An 11819-nucleotide genomic window follows, 5' to 3' on the forward strand; every position below is an offset into this window, starting at 1 on the left:
AAAAGTATTTCATAAGATAAACTAACCTCTGCACTTCCTCCTTCCCTCTTTCCCTCCCTCCCTCCCCCACCCCTCTCTCTCTTTCTTTCTTTCTATATGGCATCCCACTGCTTTCTTGCTAGCATGGCTTCTTTGGAGAAATCAAAGCTTACTGTTATTGGTTCTGTTTATAGGTAACTTTTAATTTTTCTCAAGCTGCTTTAAGGATTCTTTCTTTGTCTTTGGTTTTGGTTTCATGATGGCATGTCTCAGTAATTTTCTTTTGGGACCTCTTCTGTTTGAAATCATTTCAAACCCACTAGGTACTCAACAGGTGAAAGATGAGGCTGGCTGTGCCCATAAAGATTTATAGTCTTGGAAAACCCTATATAGTATCACTAGGAGTCAGAATTGACTTGATGTCAGCAAGTGAGCTCCTTAAATATATATCTTCACTTTTCATGATACTAGGGACACTTTCGTCCAATAAATCTTTAAAATGTTTCTCAGTGCTTTTATTGCCTTGCATTCTTCTGGAATTATGATCAAATGTAAGTTACTCTTCTTGATAGTATCCAACATAATGTTTAGACTGCGTATGTTTTTTGTTTTGTTTTTGTCTTTTTGGTCTTTTTTCTGATTGCTTATCTTAGAGATTAGTTATACTGACTTATATTCAAACCACACTAGAAAAGGGAGAAGATTCTAATTCATTACCATTATTAAGATTTTGGTCAAACTACATCTGGTAGCGTAGTGGTTACGAATTGGGCTGTGAACCTTAAGGTCAGTGGTTCGAAACTACCAGCCGCTCCGTGGGAGAAAGATGAGGCTTTCTACTCCCGTAAGGATTTACACCCTCAGAAACCCTGTACAGGGTCGCTATGGGTCGGCTCCGACTCGAAGGCACTTAACAACAACAACAACCAAGAAGTTAATTATGATGTTTAAAAAAAATTCTTTGCAAAATATTTTTGTTATGGTATATTTGTGTTCTATCTTTCTGTCAAAATTGCCCAGTACCTAAGACAAATTATTGGGTCTATACTATAAAATATGAATATTAAACTTTGTGTATGAAAATAAAAATTTAATAGTGAATGTTGCTTTGTAGCAATCAGCAATAATATGAAATGAATTCTAGAGTGGCATCAGGATTGGAGGAAGACTCATTAGCAACCTGTGATATGCAGATAATACTACTTTGCTTGCTGAAAGTGAAGAAGACTTAAAATATTTACTGATGAAGATCAAAGACCACAGCCTTTGTTATGGATTACATCTCAGTGTAAAGAAAACAAAAATCCTCACGACTGGACCAATAAACAACATTCTTATCAACGGAGAAAAGATTGAAGTTGTCAAGGACTTCATTCTTCTTGGATCAACTATCAACAGTCATGGAAGCAACAGTCAAGAAATCAAACAACATATTGCATTAGGCAAGTCTGCTGCACAAGACCTTTTTAAAGTGTTGAAGAGCAGAGATGTCAGCTTGAGGACTAAGGTGTACCTGACCCAAGCCATGTTTCTTGACTTATTAGCTCAGCATACATATTGACTAGGATGGTGAAAGAATACAAGCCTAGTGCACACCTTTCTAGATTTTAAGCCATTCAGTACCGCTTGTTCTGTTCAAACAACTGCCTCTTAGTCTATGTACAGGTTCCTCAGGGGCAAGATTAATTATTCTGGAATGCCTATTCTCAGCAGTGTTTTACAAAGCTTGCCATGGTGCATACGGTCAAAAGATTGCATAGTCAACAAAACACATGCAAGCATATTTCTGGTATTCTTTGCCTTCAGCCAAGATCCATTCAATGTCAGCAGTGATTTCCCTAATTTCATATCCTCTTTGGGATCTGGTTTCAGTTTATGGCAGTTCCCTGTCAATGTGCACCTGTTTTTTTCATATATCTTCAGCAAAATTTTACTTGTATGCGACAGTAATGATATTGTTGGGTGATTTCTGCATTCTGTTTCGTCTCCTCTTTTTGGAATGGGTACAAGTATGGATTGCTTCCAGTCAGTTGATTAGATAGCTGTTTTCTAAATTTCTTGGCATGCATGAGTGAGCACCTCAAGTGCTCTATCAGTTTGCTGAAAGATTTCCACTTATGTTCCATGTATTATGGAGCCTTGTTTTCTGCCAATGTCTTCAGTGCAGTTTGGATTTCTTCCTTTAGTACCATCACTTCTTGATCATATACTACTTCTTGAAGTGGTTAAACATTGACTTTTTTCTTTTTTTTGTATAGGGACTCTGTGTATGCCTTTTTCTCCCCCGAGGCTTTAGGTATCATTCAAAATTTTGCCCATGAATCTTTCAATATAGCACACTGATGCTAGAAGTTTTTCTTCAGTTCTTTCAGCTTGAGACATGCTGAATGTCGTCTTCCCTTTTGTTTTTTCTAGCTCCAGATCTTTGCATATTTCATCATAATTCTTGAATTTGTCTTTTTGAGATACCCTTTGAAATTTTCTGTTCAGCTCTTGTACTTTCTTATCTCTTCCATTCCCATTAGCATCTCTACACTGGAAAGCACATTTTAGAGCCTCTTCTGACATTCATTTTGATCTTTTGTTTCCAGTCTTTGCAATGGCATTTTGATTTCTTTCTGTATGACATTTTTGATGTCATCAACAGGTCTTCTAGTCTTCAGTCATTAGTGTCTAATGCAACAAATCTGTTCTTAAGATAGTCTCTATATTCAAATGGGATATGTTCAAGGTCATATTTTGGCCCTCATGGACTTGTTATAATTTACTTCAGCTTCAGCCTGTACATGTCAGTGTGAACATGCATATGACCAATTAATGGGCTTTTCTACAGTTGACCTTTGATTTGTTTTGGCTGATTATATTGAAAATTTCCACCTCCTCTTCCCACAGATGTAGTCAGTTTGATTCCTGTGTGTTCTCTCGTTTGAGGTCCATGTGTATAATCATCTTTTTTAAGCTTAAAAAATGCTTTTTCAATGAATAAATCATTGGTATTACAAAATTATATCATGCGATCTCCAGTATAATTTCTATTACAAAGGTCATATTGTCCAACTACTGATCATTCCTCTTTGTTTCACACTTTTGCCTTCCACTAACCAGCAATTATCAAAATACAGTAATTACATAAATTTCTTTGTACATTATAAATGTGAATGGGGGTAACAAAAGGAGGGGAGTAGTTAATCTTGCAGTCAGTCCAGGGACAGAGAACCCTAGGACCATTGAGGGAGAAGAGCATGAACAGAATGTGGGACCCTATCCAGAGAAGCAGTGACGCCAGAGATGGAGACAGAGATGAGAGCAGCTGAGGACTCTTAGACTCATGGAAATAGTAAGGCTGTGTGCTGCCAGCCAGGTGCTGGTGGCCAAGAGGCAGGCTTGCAGGATATGCCCTTTGGTTGTTTAAATGATTATCTAGTTCTGAGTGTTTTTGTGTACATCCCTGCCCCCTTACCCCCCAAAAAATCCCAGAGGGAATAGAAGCAAATACTGTTGAATGATGATACATAGAGGAGATTGTAATCATTTCAGTGAAATGATGAGTGTAAAACTGATGTTCCTCCATGTAACTAATCACTCAATTCACAATAAACACTTAAAAATTTTTATATGAATGGGGTTCAAAATTTCATGGAAAAATTACATGACCTTTTAATTCCATTTTTCTATGAAGATTTTTTGGAAACTTTTTATTGTGAATTGAGAGATCATCAGTTTTACATTCAACAAACAATACACTTTGTTTCCTTTCAATGATTGCAATTGCCTCCATGTAACAACAGTCATCCTATTTCCTCCCTGTGGTCCTTATTTCCATTTCACCTTCCTTTCCATCACTTCTCACCTTTGTCCTTATATAAATGTTGTCCTTTTGATCTTGAATGATTGACCTTTTCTTGGTGAGCATACCTTACTTGTGTTGTTGCTCCTTTATATATTTATGTACTTGTTGTAGTAGTAGTTGTTGTTATTGTTCTTAGGTGTCATCCAGTAGGCGCTGACTCAGCAATCCTATGAACAATGAAACACTGCTCAATCCTGTGCCCTCATCACAATGGTTGTTTCCCTGGAGCCCATTGCTACTGCCACTGTGCCAATCCATCTTGTTAGGGGTCTTCCCCTTTTTTTGCTGAGCCTTCAATTTAAGACGCATGATTTCCTTCTATAAGGAATGGTTCCTCCTGATAATATGTCCAAAGTCCGAGAGATGACGTCTAGCCATCCGGTTTCTAAGGAGCGTTCTGACTGTACTACTTCCAACACAGATTTGTCTGTTCTTCTGACTGTCCATGTTTCTTTTAATATTCTTTTCCAAGATAGTAAATTAAATGCATCACTTCTCCTGCCATCATCCGTATTCATTGTACAACTTTCTCATGTATATGAAGCTACTGAAAATAACAAGGCTTGGGTCAGGCACACCTTAGTCCTCAAACTGACTTTGCTCTTCAACACTTTAAAGAAATCTTGTGCTGAAGTTTTCCCTAATGCAATGTGTAATTTTTTTTTTTTTTTCACTGTTATATCCAAGAATGTTGATAGTAGATCCAGGCAAAATGAATTCTTTGAAAACTTCAATCATTTCTCCCTCTATCATGATGTTGTTTATTGTTCCAGTTGTGAGGATTGTTATTTTCTTTACATTGAAGTGCAACCCACACTGAAGGCTGTGGTATTTGATCTTCATCAGTAAGTATTGTAAGATCTCTTCACTTTCAGCAAGGAAGGTTGTATCATCTGCATATCGCAGATTTGTTAAGGAGTCTTCCTCCAGTCCTGATGGCAAATTCTTCTTCATATAATCAGGCTATTTGGATTATTTGCTCAGCATGCAGATTGAATAAGTATGGTGAAATAATACAAAACTGGTACATACCTTTCCTGATAGTAAACCATTCAGTGTTTCCTTGTTCTGTTTGAACAACTATTTCTCGGGCTATGCAGAGATTCCTCATTAGCACAACTAATTATTCTGAAATACCCGTTCTTCACAATGTTATCCATAGCTTGTCATGAGCCACACAGTTGAAAGCCTTTGCGTAATCAATAAAAATATAAACATTTTTCTAGCATACTTGGCTTTCAGACATGATCCAGCTGATATCAGCAATTATATCCCTAGTTCCATGTTCTTGTATAAATTCACTTGAACCTCTGGAAGTTCTCTGCCAATGTACTGCTATAGCTGTTTTCAAGTTATATTTAGCAACATTTGACTTGCATGTGATACTGATGGTATTGTTTGATGGTTTCCACATTCTGCTTGGTCACCTCTCTTTTGTTGTTGTTGTTAGGTGCCATTGAGTCGGTACCGACTCATAGCGACCTTATGCACAGCAGAATGGAACACTGCCCAATCCTGGGCCAGCCTCACTACTACTGTTACGCTTCAGTCCATCGATGCTGCACCTCTCTTTGGAATGAGCCCAGATATGGATTTCTTCAACTCAGTTAGCTGTTTTCCAAATTCCTTGGCATAAATGAGTGAGCGCATTCAGTGCTTCATAGATTTCTTCAAAGATTTCATTTTGTCTTCCATCAATTACCTGAGCCTTGTATTTTGCCAATGCCTTCAGTGCACCTTGGAATTCTTCCTTCAGTATTATTGGCATATGCTATCTTTTGAAATGGTTGCGCATCAACCATTTTTTTTGAAACAGTGAGTCTTTTTATTCCTTCCAATTTCCTTTGATGAATGAAAATATCATTCAATATTTTGTTCAGAGAATCCTTCAATATTGCAGAACGAGGCTTGAATTTTTTCTTCAGTTCTTTCAGCTTAGGGAATGCTGAGTATGTTCTGCCTTTTGGATTTGTAACACTTGGTTTTTGCACATTTCATTATAAGATTGACTTTGTCTTCTCAACCTGTCCTTTGAAATTTTCATTTAGCTCTTTTACCTTGTCATTTCTTCTATTTGGTTAAGGATCTGTATGCTGGAGAACAAGAGTCTGTGTCTCTTCTGACATCTGTATTGGTCTTTTCATTTTTTCTTGTCTTTTTAAAGACCTTTTTCTTTCTTCCTGTATTATGTTCTTGATGTCCTCCCACAACTCTTCTGCTCTTCAGTCATTAGTGTTTAATGCATCAAATCTGTTCTTGAGATGATCTACAAATTCAAATGTCATATGTTCACAGTCATATTTTCACTCTTATGGATTTGTTTAATGTTGTTCCGTTTCAGCCTGAACTTGCATATGAGTAATTGAAAGTCTAATCCACAGTCTGCCCTTGCCTTATTTTGGCTGATGATATGGAGCATTTCCACCGTCTATTCCCACAGATGTAGTCAATTTATTTTTTGTTTATTCTATCTAGTGAGGTCCATGTGTGTAGTTAGCTTTTGTTGTTGTTTAAAAAAGGTATTGGTGGTGGTGGTTATGTGTCATGGAATCAGTTCTGACTCATAACGACCCTGTACAGGGTTTCCGAGGCTGTAAATCTTTACAGGAGCAGAAAGCCTCATCTTTCACCCGTGGAACCGCTGGCAGTTTCAGACTGCTGACCCTAAGGTTAGCAGCCCGATTCGTAACCACTACACTACCAGAGCTCCTAAAAAAGGTATTAGCAGGGAATAAATCATTGATCTTACAAAATTCTGTCATGTGATCTCCAGTTTTGTTTCTACCACCAAAATTATATTTTTCAGCTACTGGTCCTTGTTCTTTGTTTCCAGTCTTTGCATTACAGTCACCTGTAATTGTCAACACATCTTGATTGCACATTTGATCATCTCAGTCTGAAGAAGTAGTACTCTACCAATTGTTGTTGTTGTTAAATGCCGTTGAGTTGGTTCCAACCCATAGCGACCCCATACAGGGCTTCCAAGGCTGTAAATCTTTACGGGAGCAGAAAGCCTTATCTTTCTCTCCTGCGGAGTGACTGGTAGTTTCGAACTGCTGACCTTAAGGTTCGCAGCCCAATTCATAACCACTACGTTACCAGAGAGAAATCTTCAATTTCATCATCGCTGGCTTTCATGATTGGTGCATACATTTGAATAATAGTGGTCTTCCTCATAGGTGTATGGGTATTATCCTATCACATACAACATTGTAATTCAAGATTGTTCTTTTTGATGATGAATGTCATGCTATTCCTCTTCAATCTGAGACTCCTGCCATAGTAAATCAAATGATTGTCAGATTCAAAATGGCCAACACCAATCCATTTCAACTCATTAATGCCCAGGGTATAGATGTATATGCATCTATTTTGTTTTTGACAACTTCCAATTTTCTTAGAATCATATTTCACACATTCCATGTTCCAATTATTAATGGATTTTTACAGCTGTGTCTCCTCATTTTGAGTTGTGCCGCATCAGCAAATTAAGGTTCTAAAACCTTTACTCCATATACGTCATCACAGACAACTTTACTTTGAGGAGGCAACTTCCCCAGTTATATTTTGAGTGTCTTCCAACTTGAGAATCTCATATCCCAAATCTAAATCTGACAATATTCTGGTGCTATTTATAATGTTTCAACATTCAATCTTCTAGTACTAGCTAGGAATTCTGGTAGCATAGGGGTTATGAGTAAGACTGCTAATCTCATGGTTAGCAGTTCAAAACTACCAGAGGTTTCATGTGAGAATGATGAGGCTTTCTGCTCCTGTAAAGATTTACAGCCTCGGAAACCCTACACAGGGTCGCTACAAGTCAGAACCGACTCCCCAGCACATAACAACCACCACCATTAGTGCTATGTTCCAGTGTTCCACTACTATTCATAAATTTTTCAGTGGCTCAGTACTCAGATGTAATTAGTTTCTCCTTCTTCCCAGTCTAGCTTAGTCTAGAAACTCAGCTGAAACCCTTCTATCACAGGTGACCCTGCTAGTATGTTAAATACTGGTAGCATAGCTTTCCACATCACATCGGCACACAGGCAACATAGAAGACAAACTGACTGTTGAGTGGTGGTCTTATCTACTCTTTCACTGAAAATTGGGCCACAAGGGTAAGTTCCATTCAAGACCAGAGGGTGGCTGAGTGACATCGTTTCAGCTTCCTCGTGTCTTTTTCTGACCAGTTAGCCTAGTCTTTTTATAATTTTGTATTTGTTTCACATTTTCTTCCACTCTGTCTAAAGTTGTCTAATGCTGTCCCTTTCAGAGCAGTTGGTAGTGATAGCCAGGCGCCATTTAGTTCATCAGTCAGAGTCATGGTGATTGATGTTCTCATGTTCCAATTGTCCATTCTATTCATTGATTCCAAGCTGCTTCCATTTTCATCACTCTTCTTTTTTCAACACATGGAGAGTCCAATAGTTGTATTGCAGATGGCTGCTTCTGAGCTTTTAGGATTCCATTTGCTACTCACCAAAATAAGATGTACAACCCTGTCTTTGTGGACTAGGCTATAGCATTTGATCATCATGTCCCCTAAGGCTATGGACCTGAGTCCCCAGACCCAGCATTTCATTGCCTTAAGATGTTTTCTAATATCTAAGTAGATTTAATCATTTTGCCTGCCATAAGCTCTATCACATTCATAGGTGTGTTTGCAGCAAAGGTATAATGTACAATTTCCTCTATCAAAATCTTATATATTTATGGGTATATCCTACTCTCCCTCCCACACCAGTTCAAACTGTGTATTACAGTATTTGCCTCTATCCCCTTTAATCCTTACATTCCTCTTTTTGTCCCCATGAACTTTTCGAGGCCCTATCATATATCTTTCAAAAATGCCCTCTCTATTTAAATTATTTTCTTAGACCCTATCTTCCTTGTTGATATGCCCTCATATTTTTTCTGAAAACGAAAATTGCAAGAATAATATATTATTTATATTTTCGGTCTTTTGACCTATTGGCAAAACCTTCACTTTGTTTCTGTCCTTAACTGCTGCTATAGCACCAAGCCCCAAATCAAAGCTATCCATCATAGCTCAGAGTGGACCCAATCAATGCCAATAAATTTTAAAAGGCATCTGCTATGGTAAAAGATAATTAATTTTTTAACGGAAAGATGATACAGTACAAAACTACAGCCTCCAGGGACACTGTTAATGGTATTCACATTATGGTGCTTGGTTTAAGAAGAAATCATAATGTTTCCTTAAGCATGAATTTGTTTTGATTAGAAATAAGTATTATGAAGAATATTTTTTCATCAATCAACAAATATCTATTGAACATGAGCTGTGTGTGTGTAAGACAAATAACTGGGCTCATAGTAGCTTCTAGGAGATATAAACAGAGCAGAAAGAATACAATATTTTTTTGAAAAAGAAAACATGAGACAAGTTAACTGTAAAAGATATGCTGCAATTTTTAAATAACATATGTAACAATGTGGAAGACAGTGACTATAAGAGGAAAAGACTAATAATGTGTCATTGATAATTGTATCGAGGGAAGGATTCAAGTGACCTGACATGGAGGAAAACATCACAAAGAAAGACAGTGGCATCAACAAAGCATAAAGGTGGTGGTGGTGGTGGTTATGTACCATAGAGCCGGTTCCAACTCATAGTGACCCTGCACAGGGTTTATGATGCTATAAATCTTTACTGGAGCAGAAGTCTTCATCTTTCTCCTACGGAGCAGCTGGTAAATTCAAACTGCTGACCTTGTGGTTAACAGTCCAACTCATAACCCACCGCACCACCAGGGCTCCTTAAATAAGGCATATTGTTGTTGATGTTGTTGTTGTTGATAAGAGTCCTGGAGTTGGTTCTGACTTATAGTAACACTGTATAGTGTTTCCAAGGAGCAGCTGGTGACCTAGAACTGCCAACCTTTGTAGTTCAAACTGACCTTGTAGTTCAGTTCTTATCCTTCAGTGCCATACCAGAATTCCAAAGGTTGGTTTGTCACACTTGAATTTGTGAGGCTTTTTTTTTTTTTTTTTTGATACGGCTGTCTTTGTGATGTTCTCCATGTCTCCATTGATTCGAATCTACCTAACCTCTAAGATAAAGTTCAGGTCACCTGAATCCATGCTCAAACATCAATGATCGATGCCATGTTACTAGTCTCTTCCTCTTATAGCCACTTTCTTTCACATTGTCTACATGTAATTTAGTCATTGCATCACCTCTTTCCTACAGTTAACTTGTTTCATTCATCACACACAAAGACAGTGGCATCAACAAAGCATAAAGGTAGAGATACATATGGGATGATCAGCAGACAGTTGAGCAACCAATCAGTCTGATTGGAGTAGAAAAACGGATAGACAGTCTGATAAATATAATTTGGGTAGGATAATTGAAAAACTTCAACTTCAGGCTATACGTCTAACAAGGCATCCTTTCTGAATGTGAGTTCAGTCATGTAAAGATTTGTGGGCATGCATATTTTCTTCTTCTTGTTGTCAAGTGTCATTGTGTTGGTTCCAACCCATAGCGACCCTGTGTAGGGTTTATGGGAAGCAGCTGGTGAGCTTGCACTACTGATCTTGCAATTTATATTTTAACCTTGGATTTTCAGTTGGTACTTTCTTAATGTATATTGGTTTTAGTCAACTGTTTTAGTCATTTGGTAAGTACATTTCAAAAATTAGGCAAGTAAATTGGTAGTTATTAAGCAAATAAATTGGAGTCCTGGTATAGTGCTGTAGGATAGCGCAGGACCAAAAAGTCAGTTTGAATCATAAGGTTGGCAGTTCAAACTCACCATCTACTCCTCAGAAACCCTACACTGGGTTGCTATGTGTTGGAAACAACTCAGCAGCATCTAACAACAACAACAAAGCAACTAAATTAGCTGTTAAGGATCAACTTCCAACCATATGCTCCGAACACCTTGGTTTATACAGATTATGTATTTAATTCAATATTTAAGAATGACATCTCAACAAAGTAGCGACAATTGTAGCAGAGCGTAAGGAGATACTAGTCATGATGAGGGCTCAGTCCAATTGTTTTAAGTAACTAAGCAATAAGTTATTTATTGTAGTATCTGAGGAGAATTCTGGTTATTTTGTTAAACTAGTCTTAAAAATAACATAAAAGGACAATAAATTAATAGATTAAATCCTGAATAATCCCTGAATTTTATAGCAGAGAAAAATAGAGTGAATTAAGCATGAAAAACTGAGTTTTCTTATAACTAAAGAGAAAAAATTGAAAAGAAGTAAAGGATTGTTGTTGTTGTTGCTGTGAAGTATACCATCAAGTAGATTCCAATTCATAGCAACCCTGCATAGGGTTTCTGAGAAGCAGCTGATGACTGAACTGCTGGCCTTGTACTAATCTGTAAGCACCACCCCAGGAGTCCAAGGGACTGGCAGACCACAATAAATAACTTACTGTTTGATAGTGGTGGTTATGTACTAGTGAGTAGGTTCTGACTCATAGTGACCCTGTAGAGGGTTTCTGGGGCTATAAATCTTTATGGGAGCAGAAAGCCTCATAAAGATGCAGCTGGTAAGTTTGAACTGCTGACCTTGTTGTTAGCAGCCCAGCTCATAATCCACTACATAACTGTTTAGTTACTTAAAATATTTGAACTGAACCCTCACCATGCCTAGTATCTCCTGACTATTTGCTGCAATTGTTACTATTCGCAAATGCATATTCGGTTGGGACACATATTAAATATGTAAACAATTAAGCATATGTTCTTATATCATGTGGTGATGGTGTTTTAGGTCAATGCTAATTAAGATTCCTCTCAAATAAAGTGTGAAGATGTGAATATAATCAGGGAGAGAATCAGGGTATTACCTAGAAAAAGTTTCCAAACTGAGGAAACAAGCGGAGACCTGAAGTAGGATGAGCTTTGTGAATTTTAATAACCTGAAGACCAGTTGGAAACAAAACTAGCGTTTGGGTATTGCTTTTGATTCTAAATCTTGTGTTTTCATTTTTTTTTTTTTT

Source organism: Chrysochloris asiatica, unplaced genomic scaffold (assembly GCF_000296735.1).
Source record: "Chrysochloris asiatica unplaced genomic scaffold, ChrAsi1.0 scaffold00024, whole genome shotgun sequence".
In the NCBI taxonomy this organism is placed as follows: Eukaryota; Metazoa; Chordata; class Mammalia; order Afrosoricida; family Chrysochloridae; genus Chrysochloris; species Chrysochloris asiatica.